Source organism: Syngnathus scovelli, chromosome 1, assembly GCF_024217435.2.
Source record: "Syngnathus scovelli strain Florida chromosome 1, RoL_Ssco_1.2, whole genome shotgun sequence".
In the NCBI taxonomy this organism is placed as follows: domain Eukaryota; kingdom Metazoa; phylum Chordata; class Actinopteri; order Syngnathiformes; family Syngnathidae; genus Syngnathus; species Syngnathus scovelli.
In genome coordinates, this window is record NC_090847.1 from 28,440,001 (window position 1) to 28,454,340 (window position 14,340).

General features: G+C 43.8%; 1 long non-coding RNA gene across 2 annotated transcripts in view; it reads right to left on the minus strand.

The window, feature by feature from the left end:
• The window catches only part of LOC125983983 (uncharacterized), a 279,094-nt gene that overhangs the window by 12,033 nt on the left and 252,721 nt on the right, over window positions 1-14,340 (minus strand). For both annotated transcript variants that reach the window (XR_007486834.2, XR_011086200.1), the window contains exons 9-10: window positions 7,889-8,103; window positions 7,651-7,818 (exon numbers count right to left, since the gene is read on the minus strand). This is a non-coding gene — a long non-coding RNA (uncharacterized lncRNA). The remainder of the gene's footprint in view (window positions 1-7,650; window positions 7,819-7,888; window positions 8,104-14,340) is intronic.

Below are 14,340 nucleotides of genomic sequence, written 5' to 3' on the forward strand. Positions count from 1 at the left end.
GAAAAATTACTTTGTTGTGCTATTAACCCTTTATTTATTTATTTATTTTAAACCTTGTGTAGTGAACCTATTGAAGGTGTACCTACACATATTGTTAAGCTGATTTTTATGTTTTAATTGGCGAATAAAGAAACAAGGAATAAAACACCAGACAAGTTTTAACATAAATGTTTATTAAAAATAATAATATTAAAAGCAAATTTCAAACCAGCAATCTAATGTGAAATTGCAGTAGATATATTGGATAACAATATTTAGGCGTACATAGGTATACACGTTATTTAAAAACTACTATAAAAAAAAAAATAAAATAAATAAATAAGAAAGTCTAGCGAACGATTTGGTGAACAAATATTTTGAGTGAACACATCGCTCGTACAAAACAGTGCTAGCTATTGTAGGCTGCCGGTCGAAATAGCCGACTGGTTAGTGACTCGGGCTCTTCTCCGGCAAGAGTTTGGATCGATCCCAGGTGCGAGGAAATGCTGTGCAATTAACCCTTTATTTATTTATTCTCTTTTTTTTTTAACCTCGTGTAGTGTACCTACACATATTGTCATATAAAGCAGTTAACCAAATGTCTGATTTTTATGTTTTAATTGGCGAATATAAAAACAATGAATAAGACGCCAGACAAGTTTTAACATAAATGTTTATTAAAAATAATAATATTAAAAGCAAATTTCAAACCAGCAATCTAATGTGAAATTGCAGTCGATATATTGGATAACAATATTTAGGCGTATATAGGTATACACGTTATTTAAAAACGACTATAAGTGTTATACTACGATACAAGTGTTTACCAGCTCAGTGGCCGAAGAGGAGAGTGTCCGCCCTGAGATTGGGAGGTGGTGGGTTCAAACCCCTGCCGAGTCATACCAGTGACTATAACAATGGTACCCATTTCTTCCCTGCTTGGCACTCAGTGTAAGGGGTTGAAATGGGGCTCCCCCCCTGCTGCTCACGATCATTGGGACTTTTGGCACTCAGCGTAAGGCAGGGGTGTCCAAGTCCAGTCCTCGAGGGCGGCATTCCTCCATGTTTTCCAAGTTTCCCTCGTTAAACACACCTGATTCAAATGATCAGTTCACCTTACGTTCTGCATGAGCCTGATCATTGAATCAGGTGTGTTTAACGAGGGAAACTTGGAAAACATGGAGGAATGCGGCCCTCGAGGACTGGACTTGGACACCCCTGCTGTACTAAGACAGACTTTAAGTCTTAATTTATGTGTCTGTGGAGCTAACTAGCGCAAGTTCGCTAACGTGTCTAACGTATGGTGTGACTAGGCCAGACTTTACGACTTATGTGTTTGTGGAGCTAAATAGCGGAAGTTAGCTAACGTGACGAATGTATGCTGTGGCTTCTTTTATGACTTAATTTATGACTTGCCTAAACCAAGTCATCACTTCAACAAATCATTATTGACTGCAGTCAACCACATGATCAAATTGGAGTCATCAGTGTGGTTAACCTTTAATGCGCCACAAATCGGTTTCACATCAAGACGTACGTGTCGAAACAAAATCAAAAGATTTATGGCCACTTATTCTTACGTTGAATCTCGTGATTGTCATTCATGCTAACTTTTCAACTCATCTCTTCCAAAATGTATTCTGCATTCAGTTTTTTTGTACTCGTGCTTTGTTGGGTTGACATATGGTCGCATTGTTGAAAATTGTCCAATTGGCAGATAAGATGTCCAAAACGTAATTTGGGCTGCGTCAAGCTTTCAACGTTGACGCGGAGGAGCAAAGGCCACTCCTCGAAGAATCACTTCATGATTTAACGGCGTTTCAATTGGGCCCGAAATGAATCCCACCAAATTGGGTCACTTATTTATTTTGCGTTTTGTGACACGTTTGTCGTTAACGCAAAGCAGAAGAAGAGCGACAAAAAAAAAAAAAAAAAAAGAAACGAGTCCACAAAATGTGCAGTCCGATTTAGTTTGGGCTGTCCGTCTGTGTTGATGCTACAAATGGAGCACTGCTTTCAAAAACGAGGCATCCTCTCCACTCGGGATGCGCACACGCACAAAAGCGCATATTTTAGTACGAGGCGACATTGATTTTAATAGCCACTTTAAATGTCTTTATTATTTTAAAAGCACTTTATGAGTCGCCCCCGGCCTTGCGGGCGACCATATGAGATTCCGTTTAAATCATTCCAACCAAAGCCGCCGCCGCCGCCGCTAACCAATCTTCCAACACCTCCTTGTGCGTTAAAATCAGTTTCTCCCAAATGAATGGATTGGCTGGAGGGGGCAGATTTCTATTCAAAATGAAATCACGTATCCCTACACAGATTCAGGGAAAATACATTTTTTGGTGATGAACATCGTTGACATATGTTTGATCGTTTGGAAACGAACCAGGTGTGACAATTCATTTGGACGGTCAACATTTCCTGTTCTGGAGGAAGCGAGCACAAAAAGTCTTGTATGTATTTTTGTATTGACACAAAAAAAAAAGTCAATTTATAGACAAGTCAGCATAGTATGTTTGTCACGCCTCGTTATGAAAGCTGAGTGACTCCGCAAATTAGTTTCTTGACAGACTCGCCAAATACGGCCCGCCACCTCCTTTTATGTGGCCCGCGAAGACAAATTCATCTCAGTACTAAAATTGCAAATTGTCTTCACGTTTAAAAAAAATAAAGACATTGCTAGTATATACATTTTTTTTACCATTCATCTTTTCAATATATTTGAATTTTTTTTTTACTTGTTTCGGACTTGAAAAATAGTTATTTGTCGATCTGATGTGTAGTTTATACTGTATATATATTTGTTCATACATTTATTTGGGTTGACAGTCGTAATGGAAGGAAACTACGACGACGATGCGGCCCGCGACAAAAAGGACTTTGGCACCGCTGGTCTAAAGTGTCAAAAAACGCGTACCTGGGAAAAAAACAAGTATGTCTGATCCAGGGATTTTGCAACTTTTCTTGAGAAATACCATTAAGGCCTCAATAAAGGTGTCTAAACGGAGGATTACTTCCATCAGGCCACCGGCATGTGAATGTAAACTCTGCCAGACACTTATCAGCTTGGAAATGACACAGCGCGGCGATACCGAGGGGGGTGGGGACGACTCAAATATTTATTCCGAGCCCGGTGAGTCGAAGAATAAATCCGTTTGCTAATCGTGCCGTGAGACGCTCGCCGCCAGTGAAAAAGGGGTTTGCGTAAATGACGAAAAGATTAGCGCCTCGGCCGCTTTATCTGCGGGTCCAAACTGCGGAGGTGCATCACTCAAACACCTCCAATTCCTCTTAAGTTCCGGTTGGAAATTTAAGGAGGATTTAGAGGCAGGCGTTTTGGAAATCCTGCGATTGTCTCTGCCAGAACAAGATAGCGCCGCGGCTTTGACGGTGTAAAGCCGTACCGGGTATCGGAAGTCGGGTCCGGTCGGACGCTTGTCAAACGTGACGGAGAAGCCCACGGATTAGAGCCCAGGCGGGTGTCAGTCAAACGTCGGCGGCCTGTATCGACTCCTAAACGTAGGACGCAAAATCGTATAAGCTCGTCGCTGGCGACAAAGGGCCTATTTTTGTCTGGCTTTGAACACGTCGAGGAAAAAAAAAGCCAGACCCGGTCAGCCGAAGGGCTGGCTCCGATGCCATCGTATACATCAAGGAGCCGGCGGACAACGCACTTGAGAATCAAACGGGCTGTTTGCTCCGATAAGACACTCCCAATAAAAATTCCAAAATGGCCCGCGTCAGCGATATTACGGATAGAAAAAGATGTCTGATTTTTGCGGCATATAAAGCTTTAGTTGGGGCCTTTATGCCTCCAAATGTTTCTGGATGCTTTGATCCACGGGTGCGCCCTCTAGTGTTTGGCAAAAGAATCACAACATGAACTTTGAAGTTGATTTCCAGTTTCCATGAATCCTGTACGACAACCTGTTTGTTTTTGAACTAAAGAAAAGTAAGTAGAAATTGATGAAACGTTCTCCAGATTTTGTCTGCTCTTTGATGAACACTGAGGCCGAGGTTGATTGAGATGGTGACATGTCCGTCCGTCCAGTTAATTTTTGTGCAGCTCACGAGATGAAAAAGTGTGAGCACGCCCGGCTTAGAGGATCAAACGAGGTCAATGCCAGGCACCCCGCTTTTAGCGGAAGAGAAGAAAAGACTTCAAGACTTTCTCGTCCAAAGCCGCTCACTCCTTCCTTCCCCAAACACAGCGTACGGAATGATTATGGAGCTCAATATCATTCTTCTCGATGAGACGGCCCGAGCTTTTCGTTTAAAACTCTCCTTTGTCGTGTTCCAGAGAGAGAGAGAGAGAGACAGAGAGAGTGAGTGAGAGAGATAGCGAGAGGGAGGGAGAGAGACAGAGAGATAGAGACAGGGAGAGAGAGAGAGAGAGCGAGAAAGAGACACGGACACATGGACGGACGAACGCACCCCTGGTGCTTCATTTGCATCAGTAGACGACTTCATTTGAATAGTTTCGATGCAGCACGGCTTTTTGGCCAAACGACGTTACTGCCCTGGACAGAACTGCAACGTCGAAATTTCATTGAGGAACGTCCGAGCGTTCGCCGCCACCGACGTATATTCGGAAGTGTGTTCTGTTTTTCAATTTTATCGGTGAATTTTTTTTTTTTTGTAAAGCCACTCAGCAAGCACACTCGAGATTGACCTACCAGGTGGGATTTGCACCTCAGCAGCTTTTATCTAGCCAATGGAAGAAAAATAAAATCTCCTTCACTTGCCAACTTTCCTCCACAACCTTCTCGACCTTGACTCAATCTCTCAAGTGGGATTGTATCTGATGCTGCCAGTTCAACGTTGGGGTCGGCATCGTAAAGCACCGGGGGATAAAGTGCTTTTAAGCGTCCTGGCATAAACGCACCTTCTGGTCCGTTGTGTGCGTGTTTTTTTTTTTTCTTCCCCCTCCTGAAGACATTCATAGTGAATGTGTTCATTGGCCACAAAACATGCTTGATGGCTTTACGGCATTTCCATGCCTTTTCAGACGTAGCGGCGGAAAACAAAGGGCGCCGTTTGTCCTCCGCTGCGGGTTCACCTTTGTATTTAGCGTTTTCTTGTTTCTCGTTGCTTGCATCGTTCAGAGCGGAAAGCCGCCCTCTGGCTTTTTAGACTTGAGTTGTCCTCACTCCATCGCTTCATGTTGGACAAGAAAGGTGGGATGGGACGTAACTTAAGTATTTCAAGAGACTTTTTACAATGGGATCTATCTATCTTTCTATCTCTCTCTAGCTAGCTAGCGAGAGATGGAGAGCCAATCTAGCTATAGATCTATCCATCTATAGATCTCTCTCTCTCTCTCTCTCTCTCTCTCTCTCTATCTATCTATCTATCTATCTATCTATCACAGTGGAACCTCGATATTTGCAAAGTTCTAGAAAATCTGACTAAAAAAAAGAATCGCATTGTGGCGGATGCGATGCCACCCGTGTTTGTACTTTTGCTACATTTGCCTCGGGCGGTCATGACAATTTCAATCGGCTTATTTTTTGCGCTGGCCTGCTGAGCCCTGACATCTGCTATTTGCGTTTGAATTAGTGCACCCAATCACCTGGTATTGATCACCACTTGCAGAGATTATTTGTTTTTTTTCTTTCACTCATGTGCACTTAGGATCACAGAAGACGTACGTACGATCGGTTGAGGACAAATCACGACAGATTGCGCTTTTATCTAACACTCCGCGAAGACGTTAGTGCTGAAATATTCCAGATGAGCCAGTCACGCTGGCACTCCAGCCCCATCCTGACCACGGCCCGTCCATTCCCAGAAGTAGTGTTCCATCAGGCTGCCTGATGAAGAAGCATGTCTGGACCACCTGCGCTTTTGATTGCAAGGTAGCCAGTGGCACCCCGACGCCGCGGCTCGCGATGCTCGGGAGCTTGAAGGACACAACCGGGTAAACAAACAAAAACACAACCGAGCGATAAAGAGGAAATGACCGCGTCTGCCTTTCATGTTCATAAAATCGGATTTCATTCCAAAGGCGAGGCGCTCCGGGGACTGCTTTGTCTTTGGATGATTGTCTGGGCAGATGGCGTCCGTGCCGGGTTGCGGCTGATAAAGCGCATATCGCACCGCTAATGATAGCATTAGCCGGGGGGAGCTGCAGGTGCCTCATCACGATGTTTGCCTGCTAAACTGCTGACTTCAATCCCAGAAGTGGAAATGGAAGAAAACCTGACGTCTGCAGCGAGAAGGGCTTCCTCTCTTTCAAAATCATCTCAGAGCGCTGAATTCTTCATAACCAATAACTCACTTGGAAGAAAAAATGTGATTCAAAAGGCAATTTAAGAGGGACGCTTACAAACGGAAAATTAGCAAAGCTACTAGTGCAGCGCTAAATGCTACATGTTGCTGTAAACAAATCAAAACAAGTATGATGGCTTGAAAATAATCACGCAAGTCAACACGGGTCCTGATGTTGCAAAAACAGCATTAGCATGGCATTAGCTTTAGCATGGCAAAAGGACAAAAACTCAGCTCCGGATCGAGTACGAGCATGTGACAGTTGGCTACTATTATTTTATTTAGCGCTAACGTGCTACATGACGCCCGGCCAACTTCATTCCCAACTGTCTGCCGTCTTTGATTCTGCATTTCCGTCCACTTCCGCCACATTACTTTGCGAACCCTGACAAAGAAAGAGACAAAAGTCCTCCACAGAATTCAGTCGCCGGCCGTCAAACTCGCCGCGTCGGGGCGAGATCAAAAGCCCATGTAACGCGGCCGTATCTGACACCTCGGTGTCAGGTGCGCCGCTTCAAATTGCGCAAATGAAATGCGGCCGCCGTGTCGCTCAAAGAGCGATCATAATCACCGTGACGGGTGGATCCATCACGGGAGTTTACCCTCCGTGCCGTCAAAGCGCCGCTGATGGGCCGCGGGTATATTTTAGGCAAATGATCTGACTCGCGTAAGCAATTTGAGCACGCGAGTGGGAGTCGATTAAAGAAAACGTCCGAACGATCTTGCCAGGGAGGGAGGGGGGGGGGGGAGACAGAGGGGGGGGGGGGGAGAGACAGAGCTTGAGAAAGATAGAGAGAGAGATGGAGAGAAATGGAGAGTGAGAGGGAAAGGGTGGGAGAGAGAGATGGAGAGAGACAGAGAGAGAGATGAGAGTGACAGTGAAAGAGACAGAGAGAGCAAGAGAGAGAGAGAGAGAGGGAGGGAGATGGAGAGAGGGTGGGAGAGAAAGATGGAGAGAGACAGAGAGAGCGATAGATTGTGAAAACAGATGCCCGAGGAAAGAGATATTGGAAGATACAGTGTACTACGGGAGCTCACTAAAAAAAAAAAAAAAAGTACACATCAATTTTGTCCTGCACTGGCTGTTTTTAGGCCACAATGGACCACTCCTCCCCCAGTCAAATTCAGAGTCATTTTTTAAAGTTATTTCCAACCTGCACTTTCTGCAAACAAACTGGGATTTGAAAAGCTTGGGGGAAAATGGAAATTGACATTTTATACTGTACGAATAACTTATTGCACAAAAATGCGCCAATATTGATAGAATAATCGCAAACTTTTGTGCGAGACAAAGACTCTCCATAACTTCCAACGACGACCCAGGCTTTAGATGCATTCAAAAAGGAAGGAAAATCTTCACCGTTTAATCCGTCACGCTCGCCGTTTTCTCACCGGTGTCGCTTTTCAGCTTTGCCCTCTTCCTGTGAGCAAATGGATCATGTTTATGGATCGAGTGCTGGACTTGCCGGCAGGTGGGTGGCCCGTGTAGACGTTGATGTACACGCCGCTTTTCCAAATGAAATGGACGGATATGATGGGGATGAGTTTGCGAGGGATCATCTGCTGATGTAAATGCAAATTTACGGAAGTGGCGTGAAAGCGGCGGGCGGGCGGGGAGGCGATTACCTACATGGCTGCTTTTAATGAAGCGAGCTCACAGCGTCGGAGGCAAAGCCAAGGATTGCGTCCTCCGTATGATTACACTGAATAATTCTTTTTCAAGAATGTACACGTCTCTTCGCCACCAAGCACGACTTGTTGCGCGTGAACTCGAGCGTGTTTGAAGAATTTCTAGCCTGTGGCGCCCGCCTCAAGAACAGTCAACAGGCTTGGAGTGATCCAAACCTGGGAAAAAAAAACATAAAGGCAACAACATGTAAGCATCCGATGACTTGAGTGACTTTCAAGAATGAAGAAAAAGACAAAAAGAATGTTGCTGACTTTTGCTTTGCTGCTTCTCAAGGACACCTCAAATCTCGCTGTGGTTATATTAAAAAATCATCATTAAGTTTATTTGAGGCCGATTTTTGCTGACAGTTCAGAATTATAGTCTGCGGTGATGACTTAAATCGCTAAAAAGACATTTGAAATGAGGTAAAATGAGTAAAATGACAGTAATTAGTCGACCTAGCGCCCCCTTTCAAGTGCTAATGTGTGCTGATTTCCTCAATGGCTATTTCACAAGAAAGCCCGTTATTAAGAATCAGGTGAGCCACGGTTCATAATCTTGAATGAAATATATTGCTTTCTCATGAAATTTCTTCACTCCTTACAAAGTGGAGAACAGTATTTTTTTTTTTTTTGATCACGGGGCAGTCGGCTTCTGACTGGCCAATGTCATCGCTTTTTTTTGGTGGGCAAATCCTCGTGAAATGAAAGTTCTTTGTATAATGGTTCTTGACATTGGGCTCTCAAAAGTTCCCAAAATGGCAGCCAGGCAGGCCCTTGAGACTTCTTCATGTGTCCTGTTATGGTAGACAGGTGGTGACTTAGTTTTTTGTCCCGAATCTGACTTTGATGGAAATTTGTCCGGCTCAAAACAAAATGGCCGCCTTCCTTCTCACTTCCTGCCATCTTGTTATATCAGACGTCTACACTCAACTTCGTAACCATTAGTAAAACTTTTTTTTTCCCTTTGAATCGCTGCTGACTTACCGTTTCCGTTTCTGAGACTTTTCCCACGCATGCGCACACAAATAAACATGTCCACCTAATTTCATGTGAAAGACCAAGTTTGATAGGTTGGCGCTGCTCAATATAATTATTTTCATCAGGATATATTGCAAAAGAATTTACCACCTTCAAAACCTTGGCGTTTAACGGTTCAATTTAAACCGTTCTTTTTATTTGTTGTGTTTTTTTCTCTTTCCATGCGCCATCTTTAACCGAAGCCCATTACTTTGCTGTCGACCTCCATTGCAGCTTTTCTCATGCGATGCATTTGTCACGCCTGCCGCTGGTGATGTTTTCTTTCAGCCTTGCAATTTTTTTTTTTTTTTGCCGCCCGCAGGAGCTGCAAAAGCAACACGGTGAGCACGGCGAGAGGCGGGGCGGAACCCTGGCGGCCTCCACTGACCGGCAGGCTGCTGGCGGGAAACTGCAAATTGCATTGTCACACTTTAGGAGAAACAAGCTTGTCAGTCATTCCTAAAGTTTCCTCACTTTTGTCGGCGTGGAGCCTTGGAAGCGTTTGGCCTTGTCGAAAGCAAACAGCGAGTTGGTTTTCCACCTGCGAGCGAGCGAGCAAACATCACGGCTAAAAGCGAGGCCTGTGAGGGAGCGCCTGCTCGTTGGCTCGCCTTTAGCACTAATGGGGCCCAAACTGTGGCGCTTAGGCTGCATATGAATGGAACGGCGGTTGAATTATTAATGACGGGGAGGGGGGTGCGCTTCGCATTCTGCTCGGCGCTTCCCGAGTTGATCTGCCTCCCACGTGGATCGGAAGCTGTCACCCATAATTGGAGAAATCATGACAGCGCCGAGTTAAGTGCTCGGCGCTCCCCGGGTGGGTGAAGAATAGGGAGGAGGCGGAGACATCGTGGGGATTTGACTTTGCAACTTGATAAAAGTACTTGGAGTACTTTCACGCCACGGGTGCCAACGTTACCTGAATTACTCAACGGACACAAAACGCCATTGCGGCCTGTAAAATGACTAAATGTCAATCGATCGCAGTTTTAAATTGTTTTTCATTTTTCTAAACAGCTCATCATTTCTAAATGTATTATTTAGATGCAATAACAAGAAAATGATCTGTATTTGACCCACAATGGGCAAATGTGAAGTGCAAAATATGAACTTTAATTTTTTATCATTACTATTACTTATTATTATGTCATATACTATTATGTTTTGTAATCTAGAAATTAGCAAAAGGTTTTATTTTACTTGATTTATTTTATATTTTATTTTATCTAAATTGTTCTAGAAATGAACAAAAGTCATTTCATGCAATGAAAGAAAAAAGTATAAACTAAATTGTTCACATTTGTATCAAATTGTTTAGTAAAGAACAGATTTTGAAATTGTAATCTCAATTATAAATTTAGTGACAATTTTACAACAAATTAAAAAAAGTGGAATATTTGTATGAATCAGCTTACCGCATTTTTGTATTTAATCATTTTAAAAATAATTGATAATTAAGTAATCATTTGTGATTGTGAAATACTTGTTGCACGCTAATTTAGTTTTTATCTAAGCACAAGACTGTGGCGTGCCATCCAAGCTCGCCATGCTGGCGGACCCCGGAGCTTAATCACAAGTACATGTTTGAAAGAAAGAAAGAAAAAAAAAAAAAAGGTTGGTAAAAGTGATTCAACTCCTTTATGAATAAAATAAAAGTCAATCTGTTGTTTTTCTCTTATGGTTCGCCCCAAACAACAGTTGAGAAAGCCGCTTGAAATGGCTGACTCCACGCAAAAGCCTAATAAAGGGGCATGAAATTACGTTGCCGTGGAAACGCCAGATTTTTAATTCCACGTTCGATATTTTATCTCCAGGACCACGACAAGCGCTCTGTTTTTCTACTGAGACAATGCACGTGCCGTTAACGTGAAGATAAACACAAATGTGACTCGCTACGACAGCTAGCGTGTAAGGCGCGCACGTTAAGATGACGGCGGGCCTTGAAGCTTGAGCCAAGGGTCGCCATGATCGTTGGCTGTCACCTGTTCTTCACGCCAAAGAAAAGTCCAAAGAGCTGCAAGGCTTTGCACTTTCTTTCTTTTTTTTTTTGCCTTTTCTTGGATCAAGTGCAAATAGAGACGCTGGAAAACGCCCAGACGACTGTTTGTCAGCACTTTTCCGTCTCGCTGGCGGCTTCAGATGTAGAAAGACTTGACGGCGGCGGAGGAAGAAGAAGAAGAGACGGGGAATACATAAAAGAGCGTTGGAGAGGAGTGAAATATTAGCGCCGCTTCATATTCACCTATTGATCCTGGCAGACTGACACTCCCTCTCATCCTTGACAGGCTCTCGCTCGCCCTCGAGGAAAGACAGTTTTGCGCCCGCGTCAGCAGAACGCCGTGCCGGATCGGCTAATGAGTCACAGCGTTGTATCGCTCGGGCTGCATTACACTCAGAGGTCATTTCCCACCAACGCCGTCCCATTCATCCATCCGTCCGTCCATCCATCCATCAACCCCGACCCAACCCAAGCCATCCATCCCAACCCAGGCCATCCATCCATCTGTCCGTCCAAACCCAATCCATCCATCCATCCATCCATCCATCCATCCATCCATCCATCCATCCATCCATCCATCCATCCATCCATCCATCCATCCATCCATCCATCCATCCAATCAGTCAGTCCCTGAAATGGTCACCAGCGGGGCACAAAAGGACAAAACATCCGTTCCGCTCGCACACCCATGAGGTCTTCAATGAACTTGCTTTCTTGCCAGACCATCTGGAAGCCTCAAGAACATATCCCTAGACCGGGACCAACTTTTTACAAAGCAAACAAAAGTCGTTTATACGGAAGTGCTGACAACTGGCACCAAGTCAATAAAGAGCAGCCCGCTTAGTGTACTTAGGTCACAGCCAAGAGAGCGGCTAAGCCCTTATTTAGCGGCTAGCGCATTAGCATTGTTTTCGGCAAGTTCTTTTTTGACAAACAGATGAATACGTCGAAGCCGAGTGCTTTTGTATTAGCGGCAGAGAGGCAGGCCCCTCTTGAGATTTAGTTCCGGCGTGGGATGTTGCGTGTCATCCTTTCCATCCCCACTTAATCTCCCCGCGCTCTTGCTAGCGTCCTTGCTAAGGAGCTTGGCTCGCTTTCTCGGGGGTGCTTTGTGGAAAGCTGGGGGAGGCATTTACCGAACAGCGGGAGGCGCCTCGGTGGCCGACTGTCGTCGGACATCCCCCGAATCAATAAGTCGTTGAATATATTCCAAAGTAGATATTTTCCCCCGGAGCTGGGCATTAAGGCTGCGAGCTCTGATTTAATGCTGCCGTCCGCTGGTTGCCTCGTGAGGGTTTTCCCCAACTAAGCAAGTCGGCCATCTTGTCTTTCCCGGCACGAGGGAAGTAAAATGATTGTGACGAACAAAAAAATGCTAGCTTAGCTCATAACAACAAAAATTAAAGCAGTTGGGTGATATTTTAAAGTGAAATATTTGAGGGGGGTCCAGTTGACGCAAATTTTGAAACTTTTTTTTCCCATAATTAAAATTCAATTTGCCTGGACACGACCACCCAATTTTCAAAATCAACCATTGGAAAGATTGTCACGTTGCCATTTTAACTCAATACAACGCATCGGCAACAAAACGAAAATCTCGCCGAGTCCAACATTCGGAATGACCTGCTCTAGATTTAACGCTCGTAACAAATTCAAAGAGGGTCATTCACAGGCGGGCTGATTTCCAGAAGCTTCCATAAGGCTTATTAACTCCTAATCAAGATTGAATGGGGCCTGCGTCAGCTCATTTTGCATCATGCCCGACTTGCATCACTCTTTGCTGGATGTGACTGGCATCTTAAGGAAAAGCATACATCATCACCAACTGAGGCAAAAAAAAAAAAAAAAAGAGGCTAACAGTCCCGAGAGATCAGCAGAATTCCAAAAAAAGACGCTGATGGCAGAACAACGGCAACCCACTTACTTGAGAAAACTGCAACGGAAGAATGATGACGTTCGGAATGTGTACGAGTCGGGGATTAAAGTGGACATTTGAGTTCTGAGGAAGATTTGCAGATTTAGATGGAAACTATTTTGTCCTTCAAGTCAAATTTATTTATTTCTACAGCCCTAAATTAATTAATATTAATATTTATCTATTTATTTGTATTTCATGTATTATTCATATTATTTATTTTTATAAGTATTTATTACTTTTTAAATTATATATATATATAAAAAAATAAATAAAAAGTATTTTTATTTTGGAACAAGAAGAAAAACGGCATCCACCAAATAATTTGGGACACCGTGTCAGAAATGACGAGTCATCGGATGAGCCTTGGCGTCTCGCTTGCCTTCATGACCTCGACGTAAACGTTCGCACGTATCAGCCGGATGGAGCACAATGCCGACAGCGGAAAGGCCTCGCCATTCAAGCTGGCCTTTAACTGGCCTTTTGCACCATTTTCTTTCCGCTTTCAAAGCGCCGTCATAAATAAAGTCCAACTTGAGCGGCATGACACGTGCTGCCGACGAAGGAGGAGAAAGGCTTGACGAAGCGCAGCCGTGCTGGGATATCGCACCAATAACAATTAGCCTGGAAAGCGTTTGGCTAATTATGATGAAGTAGCTGGCGGGGCGCCGACAAATCACTCGGGCGAACAAACGTCTTCGCTACCTGATGGACAAATTGCAGATCCTGTGCAGATCTTCTCCCTTCTCCTCTGTGACCTCAATGCTCCGAAATTCAGTCAACCATCAGCAAATTCTGCGGGCTTGTCCGGGAAGTGACCGACTGGACTGGATAGAAATAAAATGTGCAGCTATTGTTGATGATGCCAATTTGTGGGTTTACATATATTTTCAAAGAATAATATTTTGTTTATAATGAATTTAATAAAGGCATTATACTATTATTATTTCATTTATATTTATTTTTTATTTGTCATGAATAATTTTATGAACATTCACAATACAAACAATTTGGACGAATGTTTTATTTAATACTTTCTCAAGTCTGAATTAAGCGCCTTTGGTGCAGTACCGGTTTGTGCCACATGTCTGGCAGTATAGGTCGGATTCTGAGTATTGCTCTCTACGTGCTCCATGTGTGTTGATGTAAATTTCCATAAGCCTTTGTATGGAGGTTTGCTAGCATAAATTCATTTGCCTAAATAAATATTGTGGTTTAGTTGAAGATAGTTGACAAAATTGGGGACATCTCAAACGCAGACAAACAACAAAAAGAGCCAACTACAAATAAATTCCAGCAAACAAGAGCACGATTCCACCAGATGGCACCAAAGGAATACATTTTTTTGGCTATCATAAAAGTGGATATTATGTGCCTTGGCTCAGTGAAGGTTGGGAACTGGTACGTCTGCCATACCCGAAAAAAAAAAAAAAAAAAAAAGAGGACGCTGGCTCCGTTGGCGGGAACTTTTCAAGTATTT